Below are 13,508 nucleotides of genomic sequence, written 5' to 3'. Positions count from 1 at the left end.
TGTATTGTTGTGAAGTTCATCATCTCTTCATAAGTCCCAGAAGTCTTTTATGATCTTGTGTATGTTGTTTATGTGTTCTCTGCCTCTCATTCATTCCTCTTCACAATTCTTCGCCGGCCTTTCTTCTAAATCTTTGACCCCAGCATGAAGTATTTTGTCACAGCAACTCTGGTAATCACAGTAAAACATCTCTGTATGGTGTGACTACCTATTGCACCATTTCTGAATCTGACAATATATTTAAAATATTTAAAACATCTTGAGTACAATAATCACATTACTGACTAGTTCTAAGCGGAGAGTCAAGGTAGGGGAGGTAATATCTTTTATTGGACCAACTTCTGTTGGTGAGAGAGATAGAAATTACTCCAGTAAAAGATGCTGCCTCACCCACTTCTCTCTCTAATATCCAGGGATTGACACAGCTACAAGTTCTAAGTGGGTCAGGTAAAAATTATGTACTAAGTCATCGGGCTGGAAGGAACAAGGAAGAATGTGTGAAATGGGTCGATGAGGATGGGATATAATGACATTTGTGACAATAACTAAATAAATGGAGAAGCTAGTCGTACTGGAAAGTGTGTCCTATGGAGAAAGGTGACTAAGAGATATAGTTGCTAATGGGTGTCATGGTAACCTGAGGATTTTCATCACATTGTTTACAAGGATGTTTTGTTTATTTTGTTTTGTTGCATTGCTGTGATTCCTTCCCACTCACTTCATGGTCAGACGTGCCAAATCCGCGGAAAAAAACGCAGAAATTGGGCTTGTTTTTGACTTAATTGGCTTGTGAGTTGCTTGTTGGCTAGTTTTTGGCTTGTAGCTTGTTGCTTCTTTTTTTTTTTGATTGGCTCCCAGCAAGCAGGGGAAGGGGGTGGGAGAGAGTCATTGTGCACAGCAGACCCACCACAGTCCCAAACTGCACGCTGTGTGTATCTAGTCACAGGGCTAGTCTACACTTACGAGCCGGGTCGACGCGGTGAGTTCAACTTCTCGTTCTTTCGCTATCGTAATCCTAATCTGGTTGAGTTCCGAACTCCGGCGCGGCCGTCGATCTCGGTACTCCACCACTGCAAAGGCGGCGGCGAGTCGACCTTGAGCCCCCGACTTCATTCGGACTTCCTGGGAGGTGAGTGAACAACTAGGTTCGAAATTCCTTACGCTTTTCACGCTATTGAATTGTATGCACTAGTCAATCCTCTAGTTCTTAGTGTGTAGTGGACCCACAGAGAGTGTTGGGGTTCTTAGGGACTAGCTTGTTTTGGCCTTGTTTTGAAATGGGATTAGCTTGATTTTTGGCTTATTGTGAAAGTCGGGGTGCTTATTTAACATGTGAAAGTTGCCAGCTGTGTCCATGGTGACTTCCAAGCAACTTTGAAAGCTTGTCGCAGCTCTGATGTAGATTCTTCAAAGGGCTAGGGATCTACATTTCATCAGCTGAAGGAGGAGGCGGAACTGACTCTCAGTAATTCTTAGGGGGCCACCATGATGCCTGAGGAAATCTGAGAATCCATCCCTCCGCCTCCACTCTCCCACTGTTTGATATAGAGCCCCGGATATGGTGAGATTTATGTTTACAACTTTGCATTTGTTTCTTCTAGAATTCTTTTTCATGTCTATGATGAAAGGATCTGCAATGTTTTTGAAGGATTTGGGGAATGGGAGGGAATCCCATAGGGTTGTTACATAGACTAGGAAGGAGTGAGTAACGCAAGCAGGTTCTGGCAGCACATCCAATGTCCACACTCCAAATCCTGCTGGCAGTAGGATGCTAATGTTCAGGAGTGCTGCTGGCACTGTAAGTGCTTACCGAGCATAGATCCAGAAGAGAGGAAAGAGGAAGAGACTAAGGTTCAGCCCAAAGGAAGATGCAATCATTAATTACAGTTTAGAGTTGTGTCTTGGCCTCTAAATGTGTCTAACTTATAGGTAACCCCCTCAACTGAATTGTGTGTCTTAATTTCTTGGCACATGATCTGTTCTCTCCATACAGTTGTTCCAAACAGCTGTAAAGCTCCATTCATTAGGAAAGGGGGAAACACAAATATGTCTATGACGTGGCAGAATAAAGCATTGCATAGAGAGATTAATGGCAGAGAGGTTGTTCAGGGTTTGGAGGGAGAGAAAAATAACGAATACATTTGAATTAACTAAAATTATGTTTCCTTAGGTAATAATGTTGCAGTTGTAAGGTCTGAGGTCTGTAGATATACTAGGGCTGTAGAAGCAAATACTGTGTGTCCTATTGAATCTTCATTTTGTTATAGTATAAAGATCTGATAAAAGCATCAAACTGAAACATGGGAAAATTATAGTCCTTCAGTCCGAACATGCAATGTTAATCTCTCTATTATAGTCAATGACTGATTACAGCAATGAAAGATGGTGTTAGCAATGTTGAGATACACACACATCTATTCAAAGTACCATCATGATAAAACATTGTTAGAATTATCTATTCAGGAAACCAGAGGCTAGCAGTCTTCAGGGAAGGATTATTTCACATTGTCACTGTTTTGATTTCTCTTTGGAGAACTAATAGAAGACTCTAGCAGATAAATCAATTCTGAGTTCTGGAGCACATGACTGCCAGTAAAGAGGGACTACACTGAACAACACAGGAAATGGTCTATACCTGGGAACCAGAAAAAGCTCCTCTGTATGAGAAACCACCACATTGCACAACACTCAGGGATCATGCTGCAATCTCTTTTTTATTTTGTAGTGAGGCTTTTTCCAGGCCTTTGATTGTTTGATATGCTTTGGTCAAACACCAGTTAGTAGGACCAGTGCTGGTGCAACTGAGTGAGATTCGATGGACTGTGTTGTACAGAAGGTAAGAACAGATGATGTAATGGTCCATTCTGGTCTTAAAATCTATGAATCTAGAAACTACCCATCACCTTGAATACTGTCACCCTGAAGAGTTCTTTGTTTTCTTTGCCATTCCTTTCCTTGCAGTTACAGCATGTCAGTCACAGTGATTTCATTCACGGATTTACATTCTGCTCTTCACTAGGGTCAGTGTATTAGGGGGATGTATCATGTTGTCAGGTCAATCTGGGAGCTGACTTAACTTTTGGAATTTTCTTCACTTGTGAGTGCCAGAAATTTCAGTCATAGCAGTGTCTTTAATACTGGCGGTCCTTGTGCTTTTCAGAGTATTCACTCTGTTCATACACAAACTAGCCCTCCATAGCTCTTCTGTACCACTACTGGGAACAGAAGAGTGCAGGGCCGCCTGGGGGGGGGCAAGAGGGGCAATTTGCCTCAGGCCCTGGGCCCCGCAGGGGCCCCCATGAGAGTTTTTCGGGGCCCCTGGAGCAGGGTCCTTCACTCGCTCCGAGGGCCCCGGAAAACTCTCGCGGGGCCTGGGCCCCTGGAGCTTCTTCCGCTCCGGGTCGTCATTGGCAATTCAGTGGCGGGGAGTCCTTCCGCTCCGGGACCCACTGCCAAAGTGCCCTGAAGACCCGCGGCGGGGGGTCCTTCCGGCACTTCAGCGGCAGGTCCCAGGGCGGGTCTTTGGAGGAAATTCGGCGGCGGGGGGTCCTCTCCTGGGACCCGCCACCAAAGACCCCAGACCCCCTGAATCCTCTGGGCAGCCCTGGAAGAGAGCAGTTTTCTGGAAGGAAGGATTATCTAGTGCAGTGGTCCTCAACCTTTTTACCATTGTGGGCCGCATATGCAACTCTTTATGTGTTATGTGTGCTGCATCCACACAATATATATGCTACCTGTATGGCCCTGAGGATGCCACATGGGTTGCAGCTATGTGCTTATTGGGCTGCAGGCGGCCTGCGGGTTGAGAACCACTGGTCTAGTGAATAAGGCACTGGACTTGGATTTGGACTTAGGGGAGCTGAGCTCAGTTCCTTGCTCAGCCACAGACTTTCTGTGTGACCTTGGGCAAGTCTCTTATTCTACCCTGTGCCATAGATCCCCACCTAAAGAACAAGGATAAAATCCATTAATAAATGTGAGCTGCTCTATACTATGGCCCTATACGTGCCTAGATAGAAACTCTTTCCTAGAAACCTGTACTCAAGCTATTATCCCTCTTGGCTTTGCTTCACCTGAAGTTCATTGCACCTATCTGGCATGACTGCCCCAGCTAAAAAATTAGGCAGGAAAAAATAAAGAACGAAATAGCAAAATAAGAAGGTACAAAAATGAACACTTCTAGGAAAATACTACAGAAAGCATCACTACGCTGGCACTTAACTTACGCTAGAAAGTGTAGTTTTGGATACTTTAAAAACTCATATTAGCAGATGGTTGTTTGATCCCCAAGTCAAAGGGCTGGTCTACACTACGGGGGGAAATCGATCTAAGATACGCAACTTCAGCTACGTGAATAACGTAGCTGAAGTCAAAGTATCTTAGATCGAATTACCTACCGTCCTCACGGTGCGGGATCGATGTCTGCAGCTCCCCATGTTGACTCCGCTACCGCCGTTCGGGTTGGTGGAGTTCCGGAGTCGACAGGAGCTCATTCGGGGATCGATATATTGCGTCTAGATGAGACGCGATATATCGATCCCCGAGAAATCGATTGCTACCCGCCGATACGGTGGGTAATGAAGACGTACCCAAAGCTGTCTTTCTTCTTCCAGTTCAGAGACTAGGTCCCATATCAGAAAGGTGTGGGTATATGTCTCTGTGATACATTTCTTCTTGCAGTTTGGTTTGGATGAGTAAGAATCAAGTGTTGAGTCTAATTAAATTTTGCATCACTCTCCAGTTAATACATATGCAGCAAACACATTCAATTTTTAATTCAGCAACAAGCTTAATTATACTTCTTCTTGGTCATTAAGGAATGTCCACAAAGTGCTGTGTTTCTACCCCAATTCTAACTCCCTGTCAGCCCAAGTTCAGCTCGCATATTTAAACATTTGTTTGTTTATCCTGTTGACTCCCACAGAGCACTCTTGAGATGGGCCTGGATAGATGATTTCCCAAAGCTACCAGTACTGTTTATTCAGATAGAAATTATGTGCCAAATTTTTATGATTGTGCATGCAGTTGTGCTAACTGTGTGTGTAAGAGGCCAACTTAAAAGTCTGAGTGGACATCAACATGTACAATTACACATGTAATTGTGCACACAAATTACACAAATCTAGTGACAATATTACCAGAAGCTCTAGAATACCCTTGGTAAAATTCACAAAGTGTAGCTTTTTCTTATTATTGGATGACGTACTGAAAACAGTGGCCTAGATGCTTGGCAGATTACCACATAAAGTAAGATAAATACATTATTTGCCCAATTCTTTAGATGCTAAAGTCTATCAGGTCATTCTCATTTTGGGAAAATCATTTTGTATAATCTCTTGGTGATTATTGTGGAAGTGTCTAGGGGGGCCCCAATCAGGGATTCAAAGTACTGCTTTGTACTAAGTGTTGTACAGTTCTCTTTAAAGTAACACCAGGAGAAACGGTAGCTCTCTAACAGTGGCTTTATACTGTAATGCCAAGCATCAAATCCTGCATGGAGCTACATGCATGATTTTAACTGCCTGCTTTGTTGCAATGTCAATATGAACCCCAACAATGTATCACTTCATATCTAAATGCAATTATTAATTTAGTTAATTTAATTTGTATATACACACATACACACATGCCCAGAGTACCTATTGTACTGGAGAATGTTAAACACTACACAGCTGAATTGGAATTATAGACATTTCTTCTCTCAAATGGAAATAAGACACTTCATGTTCACATCTTTCCTTCTTATTGTCCTGATGGATAATTTATACAAATACTACAATGCAACATTATGATTTTTCATGATTTGAGTAACTCCCATCAGATGAAGCGAATGAAGAGAAGTGTGTGAAATATATTGGGCCACATCAAAGAGGGAATTATTACTCATAGATCTTAGGTCTATTACCTCAGAAAACATTATATCTTCTGTTTTCCCAATGTTCTGGAGTATTTCATTAAACGTAGATAGTTTCTTCTACCTTTAATACTTTTCCCTAGGTAATAATATTGAGTTTAAGATAATTCACCAGATATGAAGGTATGTGCTTATTACGTCAGATGCTTGTGCACTGTCCTTCTAACACTAATGTGTAACAGGAAAGCCTTGTTTCTGACAGTCTATGAGTTGGTACAATTACTTTTAATAACATATTACAAATTCTGCATGTATATCCAAGGGCAGAGTTATGTCCACAGATTAAAAAAAAATATCACACTGCATTAATATCTTCCTCACTTTACTCTTTCAATTGATTAATTAGCTAAGGGCTAGATTGTAACCTTACCAGTTACTATCATTATTTCTACCTTACAGAAATCTTGTTCCCCTCTGCTGCTGCTTTTTTATGGGCAGAAGTGATTTCAGTTGGACAGCTTATGACGTAAGACAATGATTTAGGAAAATATCTCCATGCCAGACAGCACTTAAGCACTTGCTTTAAGTCTCATTGAAGCTTAAAGTTAAGTATGTGCTTAAGTGCTGTCCCACATAGTCACGGCCTTAAGTGCTAGGGCGCAGAAAGTAAGGGTAAGGGCCACAGAGTCTGGTCCTGAGTTCCCAATCTTGCAAGCTGTTCTGGACACCATCTGCAGCCCCACTAACTTCAGTGGGGATCTCCATCTGTGCACAGAAGTCCACACAGAAAAGGTGCAGGGTCTAATGACTGAGGTATTCATACCTCTAAGTGCAGAACTTGACTTTGGTGGCAGTTCCAGTTGCAGAGGGCTCGCGGGACTGGGCCCAAGCGTCATTGAACAACTGGTAATCAGCCAAACCCAAATTACAGAGCAATTTATAGACTCTTTACCCTCTATATTTGATTGAGCTTGTGTACCCAAGTAAGACGATTAACAACATTTTAAAAAGGAAGCAGTTTCTTTTTCTGCATCATACCTCTCCCTCAGTTCAACTCAGCTAAAAGTAGGAAAGAACAAAAAGCTTCTGTTCTCTCACTGCAGCCATGACAACCTGCTCAAATTTGACCTGTCAGGCTCCCATCAGGTTTTTCTCCTTTTTGAAAAAATGTCACAATGCATAACTTCACAGTAGACCTTATCCACTAGGGAAAAAAACCCTGCAGTTTTACTTACAAATAATAATTCAGGGAGTCAATTAACATTTTTAAGACCTGGCAGCAAGACAATAGAAAAGCAAATATATGATTACCTCCTCCTTTCAAAGAAGGGCTATTCTCTTTATAAACGTTCAGAGCATTTTCCTGGTTCCACAGAGAAGCATTATTATCAGCGATACCAAAGATACCTCTACATTTCCATGTTCCTCTTCATAGTAGTGATGTTTTGTGTGCAACCACTCAGTTGGACCTATTTTTGTGTTTTTGAGCATATAAGGAGAATTCAAATTATTCTGTTTTCTAGCTGGACTAACCCCAAACACAGATGATATAGGACACTGGTGGGAATTTTGCCTGCAGGATCAGGCTCATATTTAGCAATTGTCTTGTATTACTCAGATTTCACACTGAATAATGCCTTTACCTATGTCATATAAAAAGACTGGAAAAAGATGATTTTGGTTTATAAGTGCATCTTGATTTTTAGAAAGAAATGTGTGCATCCTAACTGTCTCACTAAGAATTTCTGTTTGAAATGATCAGTGTGGTGTCCAGCCTATTTATAGTTAGAACATGTAAAACATCATATTTTCAGTGGAGATTTCTGGAGAGAGAGAGAGAGAGAGAGAGAGAGAGAGGAAGTCAGTATTGTATCTAAACCAGAAAAGCAGGCTGAGTAGGAAGATGGAGGTTCTGTAAGTTTCTAAACCTCCTGCTTCCATGCACTGCATTTATCATAGGTAGAGAGGAATAATTTGCAATAAACATTTGTATTCACACTTTATATTACTTTATCAGCTGATCTGGTTTTTATGTGAAAAAAGTATCCCTTGCATATTGACTTTATCTGGTATATAGTTTGAGGTACTTGTGCTAAAAGGGTTTGTATGCATTTAAGCAGAATCCCAAAACTGCTGAGATATTATTAAAATGATGGAAAAGTTATCTAAATAATGAGGGTATTTTTTCTTCAGCTCAACAAGTGTTTCGTGCTTAAAAATATGCCAGACTACTCTGTGGGTATATATTTGACTCATCCTGATAGCTAACACATTGCCGAAATGTCATCATTCATTCATTCATTCATACAGTATCTGTTCCAGGCAGGGAATATTCTAATTGAAAAAGTTTTCATTTGAACTGAGAGTGGGTAACTGATTCAAAAATAAGAGAGCTCTTTAAGTTTTAAACAGCATACAATCTTATCCTAATTGTGTGTTGCTTTACATGATGTGGCATGGAGAACCATCAATGTATAATATTTCCTACTATAAACAAAAAGTTGGCTAAAGTTTATTATCTGGCTGAAACATTCCATCTTTGAAAAGAATAATAACCCAGTTCAGTATCTGAGACTGAGTTTCAAAGCTGCACATTTCAGCAGAGGGGAATAATGCAGCTTCTTTCCTCAATGATCAGTCATGTACAATTTACCACCAGATGCCCTTGTCATAGTCATATCCCAGCTAACTGAAATTGTTCAACATATTGCTGAAAAAGATGAAGGGTAAAGAGGAAAAACGCTCTCTGAAAGAAATGTTTCAAAGCAACCTGAATGTGAACATTTCACAGACATGATCAGGGGCTCAGCAGACCGTGATAGTGATTAAGTGAGACAAGAACAATGGACAGCATCCCTGGTGGTAGGGTACAGAGGAATAAGACTAGTTTACTGTCACTGGAATAATAAGAAAGGAGTGGAAATTTATATTAAAAAAATGTGTAGTGAGTATTTGCATAACAAAAAAGGCACATAAAAGCAGTATAGAATAATTTTGTCAGATCAAAGCTATTAAAATGTGTCTGGAAATGAAAATGTACACAGCATGTCTCACACCATTAGCACTGGCCGAAACTCAAGATTTCCAGTTTGCAGGAAATTTCTATATATCAACATTTGTGATTGTTCCGATTCCAAATGAAATCATTCCTTACCCCCACAAAAAAATTTCCTGCACACCAGAAATTCTGAAAAAGTTTTATTTCAGAAATCCTGCCACATTGTGTTGCCTAAAGGAAATATGTTCTGTAGGAAACCAGCAGCTGCTGATTGAAATTGACATGATTTGTGTCAGTTTTAGGGTTGCTTAGAGAGTCTATATGGTGGAGCTGCCTTGGAGCTCTGGACCCGGGAAGTCCAGACCTCCTAACAGCCTGCTAGGAAACCAGGCAGGGAAACCTGGCAGACAGGGTACTGTCAGAATCCTACCTAAAATGTGACAAAAAGTCATTGAACCTGAGATGTTTCCATGAAACACTTTAGCTTCGATGAATTGGCGTTCTCTTTTGTCAGAAGATTCCCAACCAGGTCTTACCATTATATACGATATACTGACATACAATGGAATAAGTTTGTCTTTGTTAAAAGGTGACTGTCAGCTTCATTTTATAATTACTTAGATTTGGGGTCGGAAGGGTCTTTCTTTCCCCAAAATAATCATTCTCTTTGTCTTAAGTTATTCTGTACATCTTTATATGTTGCTGATGAGTTTCCTTTACATTGCTAATTTTGGAGCGGCATTGAAATTTTAAAATAAATGTAATATGCATAGCACTTAATTTTATAATTAGTGTGCTATTTAAATTAGTTCAGAACTTCCAATCAGTTAAATCACTAAAGACACAACAGAAAAAAGTAAAAATTCAGCTGCTTAATTTTCCTCATAAGTTGGTTAAAAGACATTTCTTTGATATATAAAATTTAAAAAAAAGTTTCACTCAAGAAGCTCTACTATCCCATGAACGAATGAAAGATTTATGTGACTAATGCCCCAATCTGTTCATAAGAGAATAGATCCCCTTACTGGGAACATAAAATTCTCTCTAGATCTTTGGAACCATGTAATATCCCTAGTCTGATGCAATTTTTCATTTGATTCTATCCAGATTTTGTACAGTGGTTTTACCCCTCTTGGAGGACAATGCATCATGCAACATGGCCACCTTGAATTCAGCTATCATAGCAAGAGATTAGTATATAAGACTTCCTGAATTCTGTGTATTGTACACCAACTCTAGTTATATAAAACACAAAACACTGTTCACAGTAGTGCTTGCAATCTTTTGAAATTGTTTAAATATGGTTTGCATGCATCCACACTCATCACAGTTACCTATCTGTCAGTCACTGACTTGTTTTATGTTGCAGTCTGAAGAGTTGGCCTTTTCTTCCCAAATTTTGCTTTGGTAGGGATGCTCAGGGTATGTCTACACTACAGAGATTTTATACTGGCATTGCTATGGCACCTTAGCTATGCTGGCATAACCCTGCAGTGTAGATGCAGCCTACACTAACGGAAGGGTTTTTTCCATTGGTGTAGGAACACCACCTCCCCAGGCAATAATAGATGGAAGCATTCTTTCCTTGTCCTAGCCGTATCTTCATGAACGGGTAGTTTAGCAAAGCTATGGCATTTGGGAGTGAGGATTTTTCACAACCCTGACCAATGTAGCTATGTCACCTAAATTTTAAGTATGGACCAGACCTTAGTCACTTACAGTACCATCTTTGATTAGACAAAGGAGCCATAGAAATTAGGGCTGTCAATTAATCACAGTTAACTCATGCGATTAACTCAAAACAAATTAACTGCGATTAAAAAAATTAATTGTGATTAATTGCACTGTTAAACAATAGTATACCAATTGAAATTTATTACATATTTTGGATGTTTTTCTACATTTTTTTTATATATTGTATTCTGTGTTGTAATTGAAATCAAAGTGCATATTATTCTTGATTACAAATATTTGCACTGTGAAAGATAAACTAAAGAAATAGTATTTTTCAGTTCACCTCATACAAGTACTGTAGTGCAATCTCTGTGTTTTGTTACATAACTGCATTCAAAAACAAAACAATGTAAAACTTCAGAGCTTACAAATCCACTCAGTCCTACTTCTTGTTCAGCCAGTAAAAAGTTTGTTTACATTTACAGGAGATAATGCTGCCCGCTTCTTATTTACAATGTCAACAGAAAGTGAGAACAGATATCTGCATGGCACTTCTGTAGCCGACATTGCAAGGTATTTACGTGTCAGATATGCTAAACATTCGTATGCCCCTTCATGCTTTGGCCACCATTCCAGAGGACATGCTTCCATGCTGATGATCCTTGTTAAAAGAAGAATACATTAATTACATTTGTGACTGAACTCTTTGAGGGAGAATTTTATGTCCCCCACTCTGTTTTACTCGCATTCTGCCATGTATTTCATATTATAGCAGTCTCGGATGATGATCCAACACATGTTGTTCATTTTAAGAACACTTTCACTGCAGATTTGACAAAACGCAAAGCAGGTACCAATGTGAGATTTGTAAAGATAGATATAGCACTCACCCCAAGGTTTAAGAATCTGAAGTGCCTTCCAAATTCTGAGTGGGACGAGATGTGGCACATGCTTTCAAAAGTTTTGAAAGAGCAACACTTCAATGAGGAAACTACAGAACCTGAACCACCAAAAAAGAAAATCAGCCTTCTGCTGGTGGCATCTGACTCAGATAATGAAAATGAACATGCGTCGGTCCACACTGCTTTGGATTGTTATTGATCAGAACCCATCATTATCATGGACGTATGTCCACTGGAATGGCAGTTGAAGCATGAAGAGACATATGAATCTTTAGCGCATCTGACACGTAAATATCTTGCCATGAGAATGCCTGTTCTCATTTTCAGGTGCATTGTAAGCAAGAAGCGGGCAGTATTATCTCCTGCAAAATGTAACCAAATTTGTTTGTCTGAGTGATTGGCTAAATAAGAAGTAAGACTGAGTGGACTTGCAGACTCAAAAGTTTTACATTGTTTTATTTTTGAATGCAGTTATTTTCTGTACATAATTCTACATTTTTAAGTTCAGCTTTCATGAGAAAGAGATTGCACTACAGTACTTGTATTAGGTGAATTGAAAAATACTATTTCTTTAGTTTTTTTACAGTGCAAATACTTGTAATCAAAAATAAATATAAAATGAGCACTGTACACTTTGTATTATGTGTTGTAATTGAAATCAATATATTTGAAAATGTAGAAAACATCCAAAAATATTTAAATAAATGGTATTCTGTTATTGTTTAACAATGCAATTGCGATTAATGTTTTTGATCGCATGATTAATCGTGGTTAATTTTTTTAATTGCTTGACATCCCTAATAGAAATACATGGGAATTTGCTGTCCAGGGTCTCAAGCCTTAGCCATTTGCACTCACCCAATATCAAGCAAATGCTCTTTTCGGATACTCAGACCACACCCGTCATGGTAATCCTGTCTTTACATCCTGTAGGAGTGGCAAACCATAGAAGGATAGGCCAATACAGAACTGTTACCCCTTTGGCCCAAGCAGTTAGCCAATATTTGCAGCCCTATGGGATTGTTTCTGTGAAGAGAAGACATCAGTATGTTGTTGGTGTATTCTTATTGATATACAAGGAAGTACACAAGGTCTGTTTCCTTGAACACAATAAAAATAAACAACAGGCAGTTTCCCTGCTTGGAAAATCCCCAAGTATAGCACTCCAGCAAGCTCTATGTCCAAGGAGCTCGGCCCTCTGCTTCCTCTCATGGTCACACTCACAACTTGTTCACCTGGCTTTCCACCTCCAACACACACAGCCTGCAACTGACATACTAGCTCCAGCCCACATGGTAGAGAGGATTTGCTTGTGAATAAGAATATTCATTATTTGCTATTCGGATTCATGTGGTTCATCCAGATAAATGATACAAAAGTTATCTAGGCCTTAGGCAGTCATCATAACATCTGCTGTTTTTTTAATTTTTACTACCTAATGGGGCTTGATTACTCTGTCTAAAAGAGTACATGGCAAAGCCACTGCTTTTAGCAAGGACTGTGATTGTCTTTGGTTCCAAGACTCATCTTCAGGCAGCCATTAGCACCTTTCATCACAACAATACCATTGGTGGGCAGGGGGCAGGATGTGTGGAGTCCCGGCTGGTTGATTTGAAGCTGTGCAACATGCCATGAAACCTGGCATGTTTGGGACTTCCTATGTTTCAGTGTGTGGAGAAGCAGGGGCCAGAGCCGGTGGATCACTGAGAACATTAGCCCATTGGACATTTTTCCCTGTGGGGTGTGAGATGTGGCAGTGGGGCCTACTACCACCCTGAGGGTGCAGCAGTGGCCAGCAAGGGCTTTACAGTAACCATGCAGAAGTGAAGAAATGAATGATTGTTTTGCTCTGGACCCAGCGGACTGTCCCCGTGTGTTGCCTCGTTACTGTGCACTGAGTGTAGGATTTGTCCCTGTGGCTGCATGTGGGGTTGCAGCTTCTGCTTATTAGTAAGTTCTGGATTTTTCAAGGCATTTTTTTTGTTCTGTTATTACAGTGTTGCCAGACCAGCCTAACAAATGGTAACTGAGTATGTTCTTTGTGCATCAAGAAGCAAGACGAAGAAAAACCATCAGAAGG

General features: G+C 40.1%; 1 long non-coding RNA gene across 1 annotated transcript in view; it reads left to right on the top strand.

Moving 5' to 3' along the window:
- The first annotated feature begins 669 nt into the window (after window positions 1-669).
- LOC120396566 overlaps window positions 670-13,508 on the top strand; it is a 48,782-nt gene continuing 35,943 nt past the window's right edge. The window contains exons 1-2 of the long non-coding RNA XR_005593230.1: window positions 670-789; window positions 1,477-1,561. This is a non-coding gene — a long non-coding RNA (uncharacterized LOC120396566). The remainder of the gene's footprint in view (window positions 790-1,476; window positions 1,562-13,508) is intronic.

This window comes from Mauremys reevesii, linkage group 2 (assembly GCF_016161935.1).
Source record: "Mauremys reevesii isolate NIE-2019 linkage group 2, ASM1616193v1, whole genome shotgun sequence".
Lineage (NCBI taxonomy): Eukaryota > Metazoa > Chordata > Testudines > Geoemydidae > Mauremys > Mauremys reevesii.
The sequence above is the reverse complement of the archived record's forward strand: the minus strand, read 5'-3'. Positions and strand labels throughout refer to the sequence as shown.